The sequence below is a fragment of the Cuculus canorus genome, chromosome 2 (assembly GCF_017976375.1).
Source record: "Cuculus canorus isolate bCucCan1 chromosome 2, bCucCan1.pri, whole genome shotgun sequence".
Lineage (NCBI taxonomy): Eukaryota > Metazoa > Chordata > Aves > Cuculiformes > Cuculidae > Cuculus > Cuculus canorus.
In genome coordinates this window covers 120,407,861-120,431,030 of record NC_071402.1, presented here as the reverse complement: position 1 = coordinate 120,431,030, position 23,170 = coordinate 120,407,861, and the positions used below count along the sequence as shown (strand labels likewise).

The window sequence follows — 23,170 nt, the reverse complement described above, 5'->3', positions numbered from 1 at the left end:
AATCACTTGCGAGGACTTGCTGACCTGCTCAGAAGTGAAGGTTCCCTATTACCTACAGCTGAATAATTTTACAGTACTGTAGTCTGATATCACACACCCTTGGTTTCTACATTCTAATAACTTTCTTGATGCTTTAGAAAGGGATAAAGGATCTTCTGAGTCTCCTCTAAGAGCCTGCCTACCCCTTAAGACCCTCAGCAATCATATCTAAGCCGTTGTCACCAGACTGCACAATTTTGGTTTGGTTCTTTTTGTGGTTTGTTTGGTTTGGGGTTTTTTTTGCCATTCTCAGCCAGTATAGCTGTGCTGATAAAATAATGCAGTACGCTATAATGTCTATGATCTACATTAGGAGTTATCTAATAGCTCACTTTTACTTCATCGTGACTGCTGGGCACCTTGTTAAGACACACACATATACACAGTGCAAGCTTCTTTTTCCTTAATCATCCTTTTCTACCCACTTGCAAAGATAACACTGGTTTGTTTTTAGGTTTGTTTTCATAAAAACCTGAAAAAATATATGTTTTTTTGCAACACCACCATGGCAAGCCATCTGTGGTTGGCTGGCAAACTCTGAAATTCAGGGCTAGAGCAGAAATATTTAGGAGTCAAAAAAAGCTGACTTGCTCAAGAAATTAAAGCCTTTCTGACAATCTTCCAGAGAGCCCCTGAGGAAAAGGGAGGGAACCAGAGAGACTCAAGGAAAATGGATGGGAGCCCAGCATGGAGATTCACGCCAGAATGGTTCCCGGCCAAGAAGGAAGGTTGGCAAGTAGACAAATACAGGCTTTCATAGGCAGCATTGTAAACAAGACATTAAAAATATTAATCCATTTAGATTTCAAGCACCAAGATGAGATTTACTTAAGAAGCAGAATTACACTGGTAATGGCTCCTCAAACATTTCAGTTGAATGTCAAAACTTTTGCTCAACTGTATCAAGTGAAAATACAAGGAGCTGTTGACGCTGCAATATTCAAACATTCAATCGTATGGCAGGGCTGGAAAAACACAGAGGAAGGCAAAGGAATGCTTGAGCCCTGGGCAGAAACTCAAACCCTCGCAAGGAAACTGCATTCACAAATTATTTTTACCTTCATTTCTACACCAAAACAAGAAATTGAAGGGGCGAAACGGTTTCTTAAAACCAAGCTTCCTTTCAGAAATCTTTTCAGATAAAACGTAAATTACCTCTACTGAAATCACTTGTTTTCAAGTAGAAACAGTCATCTAGAACAGACTGCGTTTTCACGTGAAAGAAAGTTTGAACACCTAGGATTTTAAAAAAGTTTCTTCTCTCCTACAGTAGTCAGCATTGCCTCCCCTCTCCTCCTCACCAAACATACACTTATTCAAAATTATCTAATATTTTAATTTTTTTTTTAAAAAACGGAGTTTTTGGTGCATATGGCAAGTGCCATGTCACCTGAAGCCTGACATGACTAGGAGACTAACAGGACACCTTCTACATCCTGGTGGGTAGGGTTCTAAAGCTTATCTACCAAGGGGCAATCATGCCAAGGGAGTCCCACAGGGAAACCCAAATGACTTAAAAAATGATAAATATATGAGTTCCAGTCACTATATGGGATTCAGGAACTGAGAGAGTCAGGAATTGTAGGATTCCTGTACTGGGTTAAAGAAAAGACTAATATTTCTTGCATTAATGAGGCTGATCCCTCACAGAAATACATACGCAGAGCCTGTGCTGGAGAGGTCTTTTTCCCCCTCTCTGTAGGACCGACAGTCATTGTAAAATGCCACACACAAAGGGACTGGAATATCTCGCTAAAAGTATACTACAGAAAGCAAAAAAAGTATACTACTAAAAGTATACTACCGAAAAGGCTAACGCTCTCCATTATCTTTAGTAACTTAAAAAAGCATTAATGTAGTAAAAAGGACAGAACAGTGTCCCTTATCTTGCAACCTAGGATATACTACACATCTCTCAGGATTCTACTTCTTTTCAGATTCCTTAAAAAGGAACATGAAAATGAAAATATTACAAAAAAAACCACAAACCCCACCAAGCTCTTTTCCTTGCTTATATCTGTAGCCACTCATAAACTTGTCTTAAGCTTTCCATGGTATCTGAAATGGAAGATCCGAGCAACGGAAAACCTCAAAACACAGAGTTAAAGGAGGAATAACTTCCTTCTGCTTAAGAGTGAAAAAAACTAAATTAAGTTTAAAGACATTTTATAGCAGTTTAAACATTTAAATGCAAGTAGCAACACATGAATTATAGAAGTTCTGTAGCACTCCTGATGTTATGAATCATACTATGAAATTTGCTTTCTGCACTCTCAATGTAACCAGAATGTCATATTGGCATCTCAGATCACAAGCAACACATTTAATACCATTAATTTTAATAAGTTAGCATTCTATCTCAGATGCATCTGTTTCAAAATGTTCTAGCTGAAGGTATTTTTATGAAAGCTATTTGCCTATTACATACCACAACCAGCGCAACTTCAGAGTCTGGGAAGGCATTTTCATCACACGAAAGGAGAAACTATTAGCAAAATGGTGCTTGGCAAACAGTAGTTCACACACTGAAGCTGCAATGTTATCCTGGCTTCCCTACATATTAAGCATGGGACTATATTCAAAGTAAACATGTGGTCATAATTAAATAATAATTACACCTAACATTTGTGTAACACCATTCATCCAAATAGTTTAAAGCATTAGGTAAATCTGTAAACAATGGGTCTAATCCTGCACCCTTTACTCACACAATATCATGCAGTTCAAATCGGCTGTGCAGATCTTGTCTACACACAGACTTAATTGTTCTCAACTAACTCCGTGTGTTAACACTCATTCCAGTGTATCTTGCTCCTGTTTAGCTCAGTTCTCTCACTGCTTGCTACAGGTGAACAAACTGTTTCTACATTCTCACTGATTTAACAACACTTTTACACACACTTTCCTACATAGATCCCACAAGACTTTTCAATTCTTAACACAGCCTCACTTCTCTTACATGCTTCTCATAAGAAAAATATTCTTTTAAAGATGAGTCGAGTTTACTCGTTGTTAGTCTGCTTAAACTGACCATCGCATCTGACTTGCATCTCTAAGCCCAGGATGTACAATTTCCATTCTCATACCTTAATCACATAAATAGCCTTCTTCATCCCTCATGCTCCAGAGTAAAACCACAGGAAATGGTTAAGAACAGGGAAAAATTCTGCAGTTTCTAAAAATAAAATACATTTGGAAGCAGACATGCTCAAACCACTTTTATGCATCTGTGGTACAAACGATGTCTGTTACAGAGAACCAGAGTTGTTAAATGAGTTTAAAAAAAAATCGAGACGAACCTGTAGACCTTCCTGACATTTTGGTGTCATTCTGCCTTGACAGTCAAGCAACTGTGGAACAAGGCAAGAGATCAGCAATAACAGAGTCAGATTTCAGTTTGGTTCTGCTATGGGCAGTTTACCTTGCTTGCGCTGCAGTTTCTGTAAAGCCAAATCATCTCTTCCTCTTATGGATCCTTTGAAATTCATAAAAATCCCATGCACAGACAAAAGTCACTGTCACATCTCACTCACACTGGTTTAGTATATTTTAGCATATTTTTAATATATTTAGTACATTTTATTCCCAATTTAAATTTTCCTTTGCAAGAGGTATGCTCAATTTTAGCTCTTATATGTATTCCATGTAACTTTGGGACTTTGGCACACATCAGAAAGCCGCCTTTTTTTTTTAGCACCAGACAAATACACTGTAAAATGTCACCCGCTGCTGAATTCTCAGCAAAGCTCACACTAACACGGCAGTGAAATAGAGTGGGGTTTTCCCCTTACAATCTTCTAATGGGTTCAGGCATTTCTCCAATGTGTTCGTTCAGGAAAAAAAATTACAATAACTGCCTCACCTAAGCACAATCTGGTTGAACCTAGAAATAATCCTATGTCACAATAGCAATCCTTACTATAGAAGAAATCCTAAAAAAGTAACTGCTTACATGCTGTGGAAGCATTTCTCATGAATTCAGAAGAAGCTGTTAGATAGTAAGGACACAAGTCTCTTTGTTCACTGATACCACCTACAGTTACGCATGCTTAATCCCATATATAGATTAGTGTTTGTGAACCATATACAAGAGAAAATTTGGATGTTAATGGTTTAATCCACAAAATGTTAACACCTTAGTTTCAATATGCAATGAAAAGGACACATTAATTAAAGTGTATTGCCTTCACATGCGAGGGTGGGGTTGGAGAGGTTTGCTTATCTCCTCAGATGTATAGGCAGCATCTCTGGTAGCATAAATGGGTAGGAGAACTCTCTCATCCTGTCCAGCAAAATGCAGCAGAGATGCTATGCCGTCTCCTGCCAGGATACCCAGAGCAGCACTGCTTCACTTATTATTGCAGTGCCTAAGAGAGGACTGGAGCTGTAAAAGCCAAGCGGTCTCTGTCCTTCCCCATAAACCAGATCTTGACAGTGCTGCAAAGCCAACAGCAACTTCATTCAAAAACAGGCTGTAGCCTCCTCTTTTCCTTATCTGTGCTCTTGTTCTGGGGTTTCGCTAGAAAGAGCCCACAACCCTGCTGGCAAGAGCACCTCTGGCACTACTCCATATCCTCACTTATGGCAGCAGGGATAGGCAGCACAAAGCCCAGACAGAGAAGGGACCCTAGAGGAAAATGGGTGTCATACTGCCAGGCACTGCAGAGCTGCCTATAAATACAGAATCTCTTAACCCTACCTCTTAACAAATCTATAAGCCTGGAGAATTTGTTCACAGTAAGCTATAAGTCGTGCCACACACGATACGATTCACTGATGCACCCCTTAGCAAAGTACTGGCACAATTCATGCAAGGCTTTGATAGAGTCTTCTCATGGCACTAAATTTCAGCCAGAAGGGCTGAGAAACTACCTGAAGTGAAAATGAACAGTACAGTAAAATCAAAGCGCACAGGATAAACAAGCTTGGCCATGTGGATTTCCAGAGCTGCTTGTGAGTAAAAAAGTAATTACCAGACTTGACACAATAGCAGGCTAGTTCATGCTTTCAATTCACTAGCAGTGATACTAGCATTTGCTTGGAAAGCTTTTATGTTTAATGCTAGAAATGCAGCATTATATCTGCCTGAGATACGACGTATGTTAGTCAAAACAGCCAAAAGTTTTAGCTGATATTATGGCAGGTTATAAACTGTAATAGTTCAGGAGTGTTTTTGATAGGAAAAGCAGCAGCTCCAGAGAATAACAATTTTAGGCATCTTAGCTAAATGCTCCTGAGTAAGAGTTGGCCGTAAGTCCATCTAGAGCAGATACAAAACAATGTTCAGGGGCAGGAAGCAAGTCAAAACTTTTTCTGAATCTAATTAGGACAAATAAAAGTACAAACTTCAATTTTTCTTTCGTTTTAAAACAGTCACTTCTGTTTGCTATAACTGCATCTCACTATCACTCCCATAATTTATTTATCATATGAGTCACTTATAAACACACCCCGGTACTACCCAAGTCTATCATACCACTGATTTTAAAATTTCATGTGCTGCTACCTTGTGTCTGTTGCATCTCTGAAGAGCATAAAATTGTTTTGTAGGAATAAACTTTTGAGATCATTGAGTCCAAATGTACCCGTCCACCACTAAACCATATCTCTAATCAACTTGTCTATCCATATTTACAATATCTTCAGGGATGGTGACTCAACCACCTCCCATGGCACTTTGTTATCAGTGCCTGATAACCCTTTCTGTGAAGAAATTTTTCCTGGTACCTAATCTGTACCTCCCCTGGCACAACTTCAGGCCATTTCTTCTCATCCTGTCACTTGTTACTTGGGACAAGAGACCAACACTTACCTCTCTACAACCTCCTTTCAGGTAGTTGGAGGCAGTGATAAGTTCTCCCCTCAGTCTCCTTTCCTCTAGGCTAAACAGCCCCAGTTCCCTCAACCGCTCCTTGCAAGATTTGTTCTCCAGCCCCTTCACCAGCTTCATTGCTCTTCTCTGGACATGCTCATTGTCCTTCTTATAGTGAGGGGCTCAAAACTGAACACAGGTTTCAAAGTGCGGCCTCATCAATGAGGTGAGGGCAAGGATGACTTCCCTGGACCTGCTGGCCACACTGTTTCTGATACAGACCAAGGTGCCATTGGCCTTCTTGGCCACCTGGGCACACTGCTGGCTCATATTCAGCAGGCTGTCAACCAACACCCCCAGGTCCTTCTCCGCCAGGCAGCTTTCTAGTCACTCTTCCCCAGGCCAGTAGCGCTGCTTGGGGCTGTTGTGTCCCAAGTGTAGGACCTGGCACTTGGCCTTGTTGAGCCTCATACTGTTTGTCTCATCTCATCGATCCAGCCTGTTCAGATCCCTCTGTAGACCCTACCCTCTAGCAGATCAACACTTCTGCCCAGCTTGGTGTCATCTGCAAACTTACTGTGCACTCACTACCTTCATCTAGGTCATTGATAAAGATACTGAACCGAACTGGACCCAGCACTGAGCCCTGAGGAATACCACTTGTGACCGGTCTCCAACTGGATTCACCTCCGTTTGCCACCACTCTTTGGGCACAGCCATCCACAGCCAATTTTTCACCGAGCAGAGGGTATACATGTCCAGGCCAGCAGCAGCCAGTTTCTCAAGCAGAATACCGTGAGAAATGGTGTCAAAGGCTTTACTAAGTCCAGGTACACTATATCCACAGCCTTTCCCTTGTCCGCTATGTGGGTAACCTTGTCATAGAAGGACATCAGGTTAGTTTGGCAGGAGCTGCCCTTCACTAACTCTTCCTGACTGTGCCTGATCATCTGGTTGTCCTATGTGTGCTGTGTGATAGCACTCAAGATGACTCGCATCATGACCTTTCCTGGCATTGAGGGCAGACTGACAGGCTTGTAGTTCCTTGGATCGTCCCTCCAGCCCTTCTTGTAAATGGGTGTAACTTTTGCCAACCTCCAGTCAAGTGGAACTTCCATAGTCAGCCAAGACTGCTGGTAAATGATGAAAAGGGATTTGGTGAGCAACTCTGTTGGCTCCCTCAGCATCCTCGGGTCGATCCCATCCGGCCTCCATAGACTTGTGAATATCTAACTGGCCGAGCTGGTCTCTAATCATTTCCTCTTGGATCATGAGAGCTTTCTTCTGTTTCCCATTCCTGTCTTCTGGCTTGGGGGCTGAGTACCCAAGGAATAACTGACCTTACTATTAGAGACTGAGGCAAAGATGGCTTAAGTACCTCAGTCTTATCCTCATCCTTTGTCATTAATGCTCCCCCTGCATCCAGTAAAGGACAGAGATTCTCCTTGCCCCTCCTTTTGTTGTTAATATATTAACAGTTCAGTTCTCCACATACGACCTCAGGTATCCTGCATGGCCTCCATTGGCCACTCCAGACCATGTATAAGTCTCAGTAGGTCACATGCAGCATCAGCCAAGCTAGATGCTCACTTTTGGTCATCTCTCCATTAATCAACTGCTGTTTCTAAAAGACCTGAAACCCAGACAATTTTTCCTTCCAATTTCTGGTGGGTTTGGTCTTCAGATCTTTGAATATGCTGGACATATTTCTCCTCCAAGACCACAAACAGAACATGACTACAGTGATTTCTACAGATCTCATCTCTGAGCAGAGCATATTCTACATGCTTCTCAAAAGCTGCTTTGATACCTTCTCTCTGGTGTGCACACATTCAGCCATCATGAAAAAAAAACCACCATGTCCTCTGGCAATTTCTCCCACAACAGGATGCAGCAGAGGCCACCAGCCATACAGAAATGTCGATTCTTTGCTATTTATCTTTGAAATGCTGCATATCCTAACAACTCAAATCTTCAAACTGAAATATTTTATGAAAGATAAACTAATCAGCCTCTTCCTCATTGGATGGGTATACTTCAAACTAATAACAAACTTTCCTTCCACTGAGGTTTCTTTTTAACAAATCGAGTAAGTAATCTAAAAAGAGAACCTGAAAATTAGGCTGAATTTTAAGATAAAATACAAAATAGGAAGTTCCTACCTTATACCTCTATCACCTTCTAATAAATTTAATGCAGCTGTAGGAGGGCATTTTCAGAAGGGAGGAGAGTCCTAGGAAACAAAATGCTTTTAGTAGAATGCTGAATGGTTTCATTGAGTATCTTCAGCCTGGCCTCTTGAGATGCTCTGCAAACATTTGCAAAACTCTAAAACAGAGCCAGGGTTATGTCACTATCTTTGGTACAAATAATTTGTTAGGAACTATTTTGTTCTGGGACATGGATATATCAAGAGAGAATCCATGAACTAGCTTGTTTTCTTTTGGATTAATGTTGTTTGTCAACTGAAGGCCGTCTTTATGAGGAAGGAACAAGGTGCCAAGAAGTACATTTCACCATGCCAAAATTAAAGGGAGGAGTTCAGCAGCAGTCTTTTATTACCTAATTAGTTTTACCAAATGACACAGATCAACTAACAGGAGATAACTAACAGGAAAAAGAAGCCTAATGAAAAAAGTAAGTTATCAGCTGGATGCTCTCCAGAAAACATTTATCTCTCTAGGTAAACAAGTACTACTGTTGGGAGGTCAGACATGAAGTGTAAGGAATTGAGGTCTTCTCAGGATACAAGCCCTCAGTGGAGTTGAAAAGGAAGAAAAAAGTAGTGGGATAAACTACACTTGAGGAGGGATGACTTGTTATTAAAGGAGCTAGTATCTTTGGATGAAATTATTCCTATCTGGCCTATAGGTGTCCTACCAGTTGCTTATTTTTTTCTGAAACACAAATCAAGTACAGTTTTCAAGATTAATATCTCTATTTAAAATGAAAACTAGGGCTACAATAAGAAAAGCCACATTCACCCACTCAAGAACAAATTACCAGAATAACTTTTTTACAGCTAGCAGAGGAGATGGCAGCTCACAGATCTTAAGTTATCTTGATTGCTCGCCTAAGACTGGAAAGGATGATCACAAAAAGAAATACAGAATTGTAGATAATATTCTGCTTCATCCAGAATAACCAAATGTAGTATCTGGGAGGTATTTAACATGTACTTAGGTTTCCTTCTCATTATTTTCACGAATACATGATCTCAACTAATCAGACAATTCAGAGTCATGTGGCTTACATTCAGACTACATCAACTTTTAATTCCTATTTTGAACTATATCTCGTTTCCCATAACTATTTGCCTATCTAGTATATACTTAAAATATGCAAAACTTGTCTGATTAGTTTAGCTAGTAAAATGGCACCAGGCACATGTGACAGCACAAAGACATTAAGAAGTCTTGCTAGAAAAAAAAAATCCAGAAATGAGGCTTTAATTGACTAAAGGCTTGTGCCCGCCAGCAGCCTGAGGAAAAGCAACATTTATTTTTACCAACATTCTTTGAGAATTGTAAGTGGTGCAACAGAAGAGTTTTATTTTGCTATTTTTTCCCTTAATCCTCCCTTGTCTTCCATCATCAGTTAATTTGAAAACAGACGAGGCAAAGAATTTATGGGAAAATTTTCTATCTCTTCAGTCAACAGTTCTACCTTTATCACAGGGCTGTGGGGACCACAGGAGAGTTTCATGTTTATTCACAACAAAATGTAGTAAGGAATGCTAAATGCAGAACCTAAAAATCAGTTACTCTAAATGGAAATAGCAACCACTGCCACCCCAGAGCTATGTTAAGAATGGTGTAAGACATTTATGAGGTCTTGGAGCATCCTAAGCAGGGCTGAGTAACACTGCCAGGAAATAGCAATCCATTTGCTTCCAGTTAGCAAGCCTTTCCTTGCACAGAAAGCATGAGTTAGGGACAAAGTCCTATGTCAGGTAAGATATCTTGATGACGCTGCATACCCCTGAGAGTATCTGAAGGGACAGAGTCTTCAGACTAGACTTAAATCCCTGATCCAGACTGTCATGATGCTTTCCATGGGAGCATCAACATTCCCAGCAGCCTGCACATGGAACAGGTTAGGAACTCTCCTCTGCGTCTGAATGGACTTAGAAGTCTGACATTGGATTTTGGGATCTCTATAATACGACAGTCCAGGAAAAATAAAAGAAAAAAGAAAGAGATAGCACAGTACATGAATGCAAATGAGTGAGCTCATGCAGGCACAAATAGAAAGCAGGTTTAGTTGAGGAATGAAATAACCAGAGGATGAACTTAGTCCATCTGCCATCCACCTTTAAAGCCCTGCAAAAGAAAAGACTGTAAGATTCATAGTCTTAACAAGCCTCCAAGTGACTCCTCATGGAGCAGCGATCCTCTGCCAAAAACAGTCAGCAAATCTCAACCACCGCAATATCCAGACCTGCACATGGATGAGGTCACTGGTCATGATCACCACATAAGCATGTGTGGTGCAGATCTCAATGCACACGCGAGCCAACTTCTTCCCTGATATACGATCTTCCATTCCCACAAACTAGTATAGCATTACCGTACTATCTCTTCTTCTCTGCCCATCCCGCCACTGCCTCCTTCTTGTTCTTTCTTCCATAATTTCCTCCCACACTAGGATCAACTGCAGGGCACAGTGCCATCACACTGGGGCAAAATGTTTCTAGGCTCTGCCCACCTTGAAAAGACTAGTGGAGGAGGAAAAACTTGGCTAAATCAGGATGGTGTGCCAGGACAGTGCACAAAATCAGGAAAGTAACCACCACTTTCACTGTGACCATCTGAAGACTCGGTGAACCACCTTCCCTCTCCCAAAAGAACTTGTCCAGACAACAAATTACTATTTTAGCTGCACATCCTTTCTCTTATAAAGGATCTCTAGCAGGCTTTGATCATATGTGCATGCACTGACATTGAATTTTCAAATGCTTTGCTTACCTTTTTTCTTTCAGTCCTTTCCCTCCTGGGCAACCTAAGCAGCAAGTATCTAATATATCTACAAAAAATAGTAGAGGTTCCCAAGTCCCAAATAAAACTGTTTCATGCTGGGCAATTATTTTCTGGGTTTAGTTAGTCCCACACCCAATTTATACACCTCTACCTATAGCACTGTGAGAAGACTCTTCCTGTAAATGGATATACATCTCAGGGTTCAGCCAGAGTGATCCCCCAAGATCATCATTCCTCCGTGCCCACAGCATTCCTGCAAACAGCGCCTCTGAAAATTGTAAGTTTTCAGGCAGTGTTATCTGCACACCACCTTCCTCCTCTCCATTTCCCTGGGAAGTTTCCGCCTTCCTGCCCCAGCATCCTGACACCGGATTTGTCCAGGTGGCACAATGTAAACTCATCAGAACAAACAAGCTGAAGGAAAGGCTTACTGCCATAGCACCCTGGCAATCTCAGTCTGGTTCCAGGAGTACTAAGGCGAGATGCCAGCCATTGCCAGCCTGTGGTCACAGTAAATACTGAGATCTCTCCACAAAGACTCTGTTGGCTCAGGGAAACATACCTGAATACAGGAAAAAAAAAAAAACCAGATTATAAGGAATATGGGCAAGAGAGGCCATCCAAACGAAAGAGGCCTCATGCTGGCATCCTTCACAGGAGTAAAGTTATCTGTGCTCAAGCTGCAGTTAACACCCAAGTTCATATGCTGTTTTCCACAAGGAAAAGCTACGAATAAGGTCATAAGCAATAAATCACATTTCATTTTGGATCAGCTTATTGTTTAAGACACACAGACACAAATATCAAAGGCTTTAATAAATTAACAGTGAGTGATTATGTCAGACAAACGTAATGAAAACACAACAGAGTCTCTTAGCTAGGGGTAGATAATGTTCAGCCAAAGCCTGCCTCTGGCTCTCATTGAGAACACCACGATATGGAAATAACCAAAATTATGTATTAGAAGAATGAAGACTGAAGGTTTTTTGCTAAGTTATTGCTTTCCTGAATCATTGACTGCAAGACAAGTTTTCTATGTCACAACAGCATTTCAATTATAGATCTCTTATATGATACATTTACCGCGTATTTTTGAGGATGGACAAAAAATATAAAATTATTCTAATATGTCTAGTAGTAATAGTGATAAAAGATACTGAGCGCTTGGTCCTCTGCTGTTATAAAATTCAAACTAGGCAAATAGATGATAAGCAATTAATAGGTTTAACAACACATGCAATTAGCTAGAGTCACATTAAGACAGAGTGATTCTTATGCACATTAAGTGGATTATTTAATTAAGTGATCTGCATTTTAGCAGAGTGCACTGGATAAGAGTGTGTGCAAGCTGTATGCATGTTGACAGAAAGTGTTCTTGCAAATTGAACACACATAGGTGGGAACTGTGAGATAGCCTATTACTAAGGATTATCCAATACTTCCCATAAGAACTGCTTTTCACTTCCTTATAATTTTGCCAGACTAATTGTTTGGACTGAAACTTTCCACAGTGGATGCGTGCCTCGGGCTATTATTTTGCTTACATCAGCCAAAACTGTTCAATGATTTCCAAGATAAATGCCAGGAAAAAAAAAGACATTGTTTTACAATGAGAAAATAATATCTGGTAGGTCGTCCTTCAAAAATTCAAACATCCTTCATGTTTCAAACAGGCGGAAGGTGGTTTTTCAGATAGGGAAATGGCTTTTGCCAGGTCAGTTAAACCAGTTTAAATCTGATGAGACTTCAAACCTGTGCAAGCTTGGTGAGAGGTGCTGGATAGGGGGTTTAATGCTAGGTACGCTGACAAGCATCGTCGTCGTGGGAGGAGAGGACAGTGAGGCGCCTTCCTGAACGGGATGGAGGTCAGGTGGGGCTGAAAGCGTGGGGTTGACCCACACTCCTGGGGGGAAAAGCTGTGGAAAAGAGGAGAAAGGAGGTACACCTGGCTCATATAGGCCACTTGCGAAAAAAAACAGGATCCACTGAAGAACAGATTAAAAAGAAGAGGATTTATTTAGCTGACTAAAGTGACTCGGATAATGAGTTTATGATGAAAAGAAACAGCCAGGCAGGGTCACAGGTGGAGTATAGCATTCGACTTTGCGGACTCTGTGCAATGCGTGTGTACAGCACCAAACAAAAAGTAAAATGCACTTAAAAGAATATCATAACATGATAACTCAAAAGGAATAACACAAAGCTAATGTCTTCAGATAACAACTATAATATGTTGCTCCTCCATGCAGGTATCCTGTTATTTAGACTCTAAGCATCCCCATAACTGCAGTCAGAAATAAACCTCTGTGTATCAGAAGATGCCTCCTTCTAATATATGTAATTTTTAATATATATAAGCTTACTCCCATTTCCATGATTAGAAACCTATCTATTAAAGAAAAAAAAAAAGGAAAGAAAGAAAGATTTTAAGTACCCCAAACAGCAATGAGGCATCTAGCTCTTACTGAGATTTTAGAGAAATCTATGCCTTTGAAAATCTGTTTCCTTGCAAATCCATCTATACACAACTTCAATTCAGCAGTCCTGGGAAGAGGACGCTGGTGCTACCAATCTCAACTAAGAACAAAATGTTAATCAAAACCCTTTGGAAGGGCAAACAGTATGTTTATTTTATAGCTACTGTGTAGCCCAGCACACACCTCCTTAGCCACCTACTATCCAGCTGTAGCAGCAGCAGCACAGAGCCACTGCAAGCAAAATCCCCGTGCAGCCCCAGCTCCAGTATGTTTGCTCCACCATGGCTGTGACACGCCAGTGCACCCAAAGTCACCCTGACAGAAGGCAGTGGCAAGGGCAGGGAAGTCCTCAACTGCCATCCTCTGAGGGCAGGCCAGTGGGATGAGTACTCTTGACTCAGCACCGGAGAATTTTTGAAGGTTTACACTGATTTCTGCAGTGATTCTCAAGCAACAGCCAGAAAGGAACTGCAAATGTTGGTTAATAATTTACCCTTCTTGTGTTGGTTGCTCAATACAGTGAGGGTATTGCTCATGCAACTACCCCACAGTCTGGAGTCGAAATGCAATGAAATGAGGCAGAAAAATTTCTGTGACAGAGGATTCAAGGTTGTACCCAGAGATTACTTAGAAATAGACATAGAAATGTATTAATTTAAATTACTGATTATAATTTCGTTTTCAATCTTCAGCTCACTTTCTATATTGTTCACCTGCCTTCATTTCAGCAGTGAATTCCACCTTCCACAACTAGCTGGTTATACAATGAATTAGTTTAAAAGGCAGAAGATGAGAAGGAATGCTGGCTGTGCGGTTAGACCTTGCTCTTCCTTCTAATCCATACAAAATCATATATTCGCAGAGATATAAACTTCAATATCTATTATGACAACACTGTTTTCATTGATTATGTGCTTATTAATGCCAACTTTCCTTCAGTGAAGAAGATCACCTTCTCCCAGGAGAGAGATTATTTGCAATTTCATAATAATTGCGGTGTCTCTTAAGTACTTCTAATTTTAACAGTGCAAAGTACATCTTGTTTTACAAGGATAGCAGAATCATTACAGCATTATGTTACAGCACAGTGCTACAACGTTTTCAGAATGCAAGCATTTCCTCAGTGATAGAAGAAAAACAGATCTATTTTGGTGGGAATTACTAATTTCGTTATTATTTAAGAACAGAAACATACTGTGACTTTGCATATCATGCATTTAAGAAGACAAATACAGAAACCCAAGAGATTTAGAGAAGTTAGGACACTGAGTAATTTTCTTCTATCATTTTAATATAAACTCTCAGATAACATCTGAAGAATTTTGATGATGAAGAGAACATAACAGAAGCTTCATGAGGGACGTATTTGTCAAAGACAAATCTCCTACTCCCCAATCTCACTTCTCCACTGCATAAAACTATCCCCATTAGCATTGGTTGATGTAGCAGATGCTCCCAATAATGTGGCAGAAGAGCAGTCTCAGTGGATACATAGCTTCTCCTCCCACCCAGTTCTGGATTCATTCAGTCTTAATACTCGTCACCATCATAATTTCTTCCCTACAAAAACTAAGTATAGAGTCAGCAGGAGAATCAAATAACACATATTATAACTTACACTGTAAGTTTTTGATTTATATTTGATCTGATTGCTAAAGAGCCTACTAGAGTCTTACCAGATCTGGCCCAAAAGTTACTATCAACAAACAGTGGCAAAATGTGTATGGATGCACATAAAGTGCATAAAGAATTGCCTCAGAAAAGCAACACAAAGCACCAAGTGAATTGGAAACTGTCTGTGAAAGGCAGAGGGCATGCACTGTAGCTCTTTCATGCTCTGGTTGTTTTTTGTGAGCTTGATTTCTGTATAATTAACCACTTTTTCCCTCCAAATAATTTCATTTGAAGCTCTGCTATCATTTTTGCCCCCCCTCCATCCTCCTGTCACAGCCACATAAAGCAGTCCAACTTAAAATGGTGACAACTGAAATGTGTTGCTACAGCAAGAGTCCAAACTCTACATTAGCATAAAATCCCACTCTCACCTCCCTCCTGCTCCTCCTATCATCACAAGAATGAAAGAAATTAATAAACTGCAACTCTCAGGCTAACAGTGCCTTGGCCAAAATTCAAGCTTGATAATTAATTACATTCTGCCTCTCCAAATTCCCACACTAGACTGACTAAGAGAAGTAACGCTTCTTTTCCTCTCCTAGAAAACAAGTTTTTATATGGCTAATGGACATGGCATTCCACCTCTGAGGGACTTGAGAGGTAAACTGGAGAGAAATAAAGAGATACTTATAATACTTGGATAAGAAGACAGCAGCAGATAAAAAGAGAAGAGTATTGTAGTAAGTTTGAAGTGCATGTCAACCCAAAAGCTGAACTGTTCTCTAATTACACTTTCCATCAGGGAATAAAAGCACAGATGATCATACAGCACGGGCATCTGTTGGAACTTGGTGTCTGTGGGACTACAACACAGAAAGAATGATTTGGGATAGAAGATATTTGAGACAATTCAAATAAGGTTATGAAAAACTGATGAATCAGTAAGGTAAAAGACATTCAAATATAGCATTAGACCTCTATAAAACACAGAAGTCATCCAAACCACTTCAGTCTGACGAATATGGAACATTAACACTATACTACGTTCTTAGACAGCCATAAACCAAACTAGCACCTCATGCCACTACTCAGTAAATTACCAATATATCAAGAGAAGGAAAACTATTATGACACCTATGCTATCTAAATAATATAAAACACTCATTGTGCTGGTATTATAATTGGAATTTTCTTCTGAAGCTGACAGATGAACAGCAACCTTAAGAAGCACTCTCACAAGACTTTATTTATTGTATATTTCACATGTATTTGTAAAGGACTTCATTAGCTTCTTTCCCTTCTGGTACAAAAGAGTGAGCATCATCACTGAAAAAAATCACGAGGCAAGGCTACCATGAAGGGTCTTGCTAGTAGTGCACGTATTTCACAGAGACAACAAAAGGGTGTGATTCTTTCTGAATACTGGAGATATCATCAATAAAACCTGTTTTGTTCCTTCCTTAATCTGATCTGTGTAATATTTGTCATTTGTGTCACTTTTTTTACAGATCCCATGTACCTGCAGCCTAGAGGTTTTATCTATGCAAACACAAGACATTATTCATACACAGTGACAAACTATTTTTACATTAATCAGATTACTATGGAGAACACATGCAGTGGGTGTTGCCAAGAGCATAGGATTGTTCTCCATGAACCAGATGGTAACTTTTGATCCCGTTTCTGTTTAATTTTGGTTTCTAAAAAATCTTCCAATTCTAAATCGGAAGCAAAGCAATTTTAACCCAGCCTCGCTTGAAAGCTGGTGCTGGAACAATTAATTCAGCTCTGGTCCAGTTCTTCATTCACTCCACTGATTTTCAGTCTTTAAGATATAAAGTCTCCACATTTTTATTCAAATAAGGTCCAAGATACTACAAGCATAACATTCACTGCATACTGCACCCATGTCCTGATGCACCCTGTGCCTGCCCCAGAGACTTACCGCAAGAAGTTCTGGCTTGGTCACCTACCCCTATAGCAATGCCACACTGACTCAGCAGAGACTCAGGAAAACAGCTCAGGTAGATTAATTAGTATCATCAACTTTTGCACAAGAAATCAATCTTCTTCAGCAGTGGAAATGCTGGGCCATTACACAGTGGCTGAGAGAGGCAACTCAAAAGTGTTCTGAGCACAGAAATGGTAGGCAAAATGTTTTTACGAATGTTTCCTTCATTCTACATGAAGTCTAACATGCAAGAAAAAAATGTTTTAATAGTTTCATATCTTCTTTAGATCACACAAAAAAAAAAACCCAAGAACATCTACACAAACTTCTACATTATTTGATTTACATCTGTTTTATATATAAAACTCTAAATCATCCTGTGTATGGAAACACACATAAAAACTATGACAAATAACTGCTTGTCTTTCTGTTACCAGGTGGAAAGGATGCACCTAGCAGACAAGATTACCTCTATGTTAGTGTTTGCTTTAAACCAGAACCTGTTCTCAGAACTCTCACACATGTATGTACTGCTAACCCCAGCTCCCAGCACAAGAACCAAATTCACTTGAACCTCTCTTCCTCCTGATCAGATCTGTAACTCACTGCTATACAGAAACTTTCTATTCAATTTAATTTTTTAACTATTTACATCAATACCAAATATGGTGAGACCACAACATACAATGCCTTCAAAATGCATACTGGAACCCTTCATCTCTTCAGTAAACAAATAGCAGGAGTTAATTCTCATCTTTTATTAAGCTATAATATAATTTCACTGATTTTGGTGCAATTATTTTCTATCTATACACATGACAATCAAGGGAAATGCACTACCACTGAATGGGTATTTCACTTTTATTTTTCATCCAAGCGTAGACATCCCAATGTTTTATTCTTTATGGTAGGTGTTTGTTTATTGTGCATCATTATTTGATTTAAGATCGATCATCACACAACTCTCTTATAAGTACGGCCATCAATATAATCGTTTTCTTGCTTTCATCCTTATTACTTTTACCTAGGAAAGATTAACAGTATACAATAAAGAGCCCCAATACTGTTGCAATGCCAAAACACATGAAAAGCATCACAAATCACAAGACTGTAAATCATGTTTCCTTTCTCCTCTTGGTCACAAAATGTAATTACAGCTGAATCAAAGCACGATGCACCAATTGTTCTCACAGTATTTCACATGTACATGGAGTCCTTTATGTACAGATCCTAATCCTCTTTAGAAGTTTGAATTTAGATCTGCAGATTCCCCTCAATATACAGTTAAGAGAACACGCTGTATGACTAGCTGACTATCACTGCATCAGGACACATAAAAGAAATGCTTTACTTGAAATGGTATTCCCAGTTGGAAGAGTATTCACATATCTACTTTTTTGACAGTGCCTTGAACAACCCCCTCCTTTTCATCCAGCAGCTCAGAGAGACTCCAAGGGGAGTTTATGCTCCTAAACTAAGGAAGACCAAAATAGTCTAGAAAATAAAGTGAGAAATTGTTAAGTCACCTAAGCTACCCTTAGCTCTAGCTGCGTATCTCAAGCAGGAGGAAGGCAGGCAACAGGAGCAATGTATGCACTATCTGTGCAAAAACACTTAGGTAAAGCCTGCTCAGGGTCACACATATTCTCAGGGCTCACATGCAAAGACAAACCATCCTACAGTGGAAAAAAGAGCCTGCTACAGTCTCATTTTTCAGCTTATACCCAGGTGACTTCTTTGGATATTGGACTTTCCCAAATTTAGTATTTAAAGGAAGGAGGAATTGAATTATCCTCTGATGTGTTATGCAGGTCACACTTCATAAATTATCTCATACATAGAACTTGAATCATAGAATGGTTTGCGTTAGAGGGGATCTTAAAGATCATCCAGTTCCACCCTCCTGCCATAGGAAGGGACACTTCCACTAGATCAGGCTGCTGAAGACCCTCATCCAACTTGGCCTTGAACACCTCCAGGAAAGGGGCATCCACAACTTCCCTGGGCAACCTGTGCCAGTGCCTCACCACCCTCATCATGAAGAATTTCTTCCTAATGTCTAGTCAAACATTCCCCTCTCCAATTTACAGTCAGCCCCCCTTACTCCATCACCACATGCTTTTGTAAAAATCCCTCCCCAGCTTTCCTGTAGACCCTTCAGGTACTGGAAGGCCATTATAAGGTCTCCCCAGAGCCTTCTCTTCTCCAGGCTGAACAACCCCAACTCTCTCAGCATGTCCTCACAGCAGAGGTGCTCCAGCCCTCTGATTATCTCCATGGCCCTCCTCTGGACCCGTTCCAACAGTTCCATATCCTTCTTACATTGAGGATTCCAGAACTGGACACAAAAATCCAGGTGGGGTCTCACAAGAGCAGAGTAGAGGGGCTTCTTTTGATATAGAGATACAATATAGATCTACCAAATAGATACAGCTACGCTGGATAGATACCACATGCATGTGGTAGTACTCTCTGCATTTTTGAAATTTTTGGTCACAGCTGCTAGTTCTTCCCAGAGTTGGAGACAACTCTTGGCGTGCCTCAGGCACTTGAGGAACAGAGTCCAAACTACAGCACACCTTCTGGGTTTTAGAGGAACCCTTGCTAACTAGTAAATGCAATGTAACTCTCCTTGTAAAGCCTCATCTTTTTAACTCAGTATCAGCAGTCATGGAGTTTATAGAACTTGATCTTAATTTTTTTTCAATTGTTTATGAGTTACATGAAACACTAAGACCTTTCTCTGGAAGTCATGTGACTCCAAATGAAAATGCTGATAATTAGGCCAATCCTATGGAGCATTACTCTGAAACAGGCACTAAGACTTTATGACATGGTAAGAAAATAAATACACCCTCCGCAGCCTGGCCAAAACTCACACTGCTAATGAAGAAACTCATTGCAGTAAAATGGACAGTCTGCTTCTCTAAACTTCAAGAAACGGACTGTTTCTGAGACACTGCTGCATATTAGGAGCTTAGCTACCAACAGTGTGATGTGATATGGGTAGGATCAAAATGCTTTCTTGATTTCAAAGAATATACTGGAACATCGCCAGGAAAAGTAACTCTTTGGTAATGAAACTCTACTGATGTCTTTAGATTATTACATTTCTAATGTGTATGATTCCATTCTCCAATTCCTCATTAATTTTATATCCTTTGTCATGGTCTGTTGTTGGTTAACCTGACTGGCTGATAGCTCTGTGAATGAGAATCAGTTTTGCAGAGTTTAACTGAAAGACAGGCAATGATAAAAGAAAATATCTGAACATATGGATCAAGAATATCTTGAACAGGAATTTAACATTGGCTCACTCAATGGAGCCGTTACATTACAAAATTACTGTACATCACATGCATAAGAGAAATGCTGCTTATTTTTTTTTTTTTTATTGACATGGTAAATTACCAGCCGTGTTCACTGTAACCCATACTTTCAAATTATCTGTTCAGATTTACCAGCATAATGAGGTTTATTACACTCATGTAGACACCTGTCTTATAAAACATACCAACCGTGCCAGAACGACCATGCTGGAATCCTCTGGCTGTCATCCAAGAGCAAATGCATTGCAAGCATTGCTGAACTGCCCTAAGAAGTCTTCGATTTTACAATGAGGAGATCATCATTCAAAGTAAAAGACATTTTATGGTTTGCTAATCTGTACATCAAAAAGACTAAGGGAAAAATATTACATTTTGGTCATTTGGTCATTCTCACATGAGATGAATACCAAGACTAACACTACATTTCTTCTTAGAAGTGGTTGATATCATTGCTGTGAATCTGGTCCCCTTTAAAGTAAACATTTAAGCCTAAATTTATAATGGAGGAAGAAGTCAAAGGCACAGTATGAAAATGGAGAAAAAAACCAAATTCTCAGATGAATTTGTATAACACAAAGCTTATCACACTCTATATTCCAGGTACCATCCCAATATTCATTAGGAGATATCTCCCACAGGAGACACCGTTATAGAGCCACTGTTGGAGGCCAAGTGGGACACCCTCTGTGACATCTGAAATGTCACTGCACATCAGCATGCCGGCAGCTGAACTGAATGTTAGTTATATTCCCCAACATGAGACCGCAATCAGCCATAGGCATACTTCATGATTCAGGTTTGGTATTGAGAAGCCTTCTCCATTAGGAGTTTTGTGGAAGTACTTAATTACAGTAATGTCTTGGGGGATTCCACGCATGTTGCGCCACTAAATGAAAGGATGCTTCCAAAAGGTTTCTGTGAGACTGCCTACCAAGATATCTGCCTTGATCAATGCACTCTTTGGTGCTGTTGTAAATGGACTAGCCAGAATCTTACCAAATGCAATAGTTTAAAAAATAAATCAACGTTTAAAGTTCAAAACGCGCATTCAGTTTGCTTTACTCATCGTTCTGAAACCTTCTGAAAGATAAAGTTTGGATTCAGGTATCTCTATTGTGTACAGAAGATAATCCACCAGATAGATTTAAAAGTCTTCTTCAGCTTTGAACGTCAGCCACTCCAGCTCTACAGCCAAGATCTCATAGCAAGTCAAAATTTTCTTATAAAATTATCAGTGATTTAGAAGACTGTGTGCATGCAGATGACCGAATACTGCTATCTCTTGGCCAAATTAGTTGGAATAGACCATCTTCGTATTTATGAGTCTGTGTAAATATTTGACCAGTATGGTACAGAAGTATGGTACCATCACTTGTTCAAAGTCAGAATTGTTCAGATAGAGGAATATAGAGAAATATACCCTAATTATAGTGTGGTGCAATGGCCTTTACCACGTGCACTCCAAATTCTTCTAGTAACGGCAAACAGTGATGCTAGGCACCCAGAAATTGTGTGAACAATGTTGCTACATTGAAGACTGAGCAAACAGATTTCTCTGTACAAGTGATAAGCATGGAAACACATTTCCATTCCTACTAAGCACGGAGATGCTTTGTTGATTTAGTGCTACACAGAACAATGGATCAATTCATTCTAAGGGCGAGACTGATTTCCAGAGGTCTTGAGAACAAACACTTCAGTAGACAAGTATTTTGATGTCTCTGTGCGTGGGAGGAATAACCCCAAACCCAGGAGAAGGTAGGAATGAAATGAAGACACCCCTGAGGAATTGTTATTGCAGGACATTAACAAAAAAATGAGAGAAGTGGAGAAAATGCTTTTGGGTAAAACATGGCTAAAAGCATGTGTGTAAGTAAGCTCTTCTAAAATTATACTGAAAAATTTTTAATGGTAGCGTTGGGTTTTTAATTCCACCACATTAAAGAAAAGAAAAATCTCTCTCTCCTCAGTGCTTGTGAAGATCTGAAGGAGCAAATTCTGATACAAATAAACTGACCGCTATAAAGAGTAAGATGATTGTTACATACTGTCCACTGGTAGCAGTGACCTATCTCTAGGTATGTTTCAGTCTTAGGCACATAACTCCAGATGTTTTTTTTTTTACAGTGCTCATAGAAGAAACTATTACTGAGCTAGATAAATATTTCAAAGTTCAGTTCACTTAAGAGCTTTACTTAGATTTTAGACTTCATTATCTGTTAGTGCTTCAGCTAACAAGCAGGCTAAAATTTTTGAATGGCATTGTCAAACAGTTAAAACAAAATATTTTCATGTGACTGTTCCTTCTGAGAGTTTCATGGAAACTGGAAATGGGAGGGATTTCTTTTCAAGATTTTTTCTTCACTGTGAACGTGCAGCAATGGTGTCAGTGGTCCTGCTGAAAAGAGTTTCAAGTCTGCTATTTGCTTTAAAAATGCAAATACAAATCTGTGAATTTCTCAAAACGTAAGGAGAAATAAGACAAGCGAAATTTAGTACTTAGTAACTCCAAAGCGATCTTTTTCCTATCTCTACACTTATGGCTTATGCATATCATTACAGTCACAATATAATTATTGCTCATTTTGCACTTTTACAAATGGGGGACAATGTAAGAAGGCAGTATCCCAACTTAAAACTTACAACCTGGCTTACAACCATTGTAAGATCCTTAGGGCTTCCCCATGCATAGTGTAGTAAAATATAAATGAATACCTATTGAATCAGGTTACTAAGCTGTGATCACAAAACTAAACATTTGATATGCTTTCCTGTAAGTTACTTCTCCTGAAATATATCAGGACTTTTTTTTTTTAAACAAAACTGCCCTATCAAGAGATCCTGAGAATAGGATTCTACAGTTATTATTTTTTTAATGAGAGGCAAAAACCCCGTACTTTTGCACTAAATAACACTATATTAATCTGCATTACTTGATTAATTTACTGAGGTCCGTTCAGCTATTTGCA

General features: G+C 39.6%; 1 protein-coding gene across 8 annotated transcripts in view; it reads right to left on the bottom strand.

Annotated features, from left to right (window-relative positions):
• THRB (thyroid hormone receptor beta) overlaps window positions 1-23,170 on the bottom strand; it is a 176,182-nt gene that overhangs the window by 81,166 nt on the left and 71,846 nt on the right. For 2 of the 8 annotated variants that reach the window (XM_054058196.1, XM_054058197.1), the window contains one exon: window positions 8,014-8,084. The exons of the other annotated variants lie outside the window; for them this stretch is intronic. The gene's annotated coding sequence lies outside the window, so the exon portion shown is untranslated. The remainder of the gene's footprint in view (window positions 1-8,013; window positions 8,085-23,170) is intronic. 8 annotated transcript variants of the gene reach the window in all.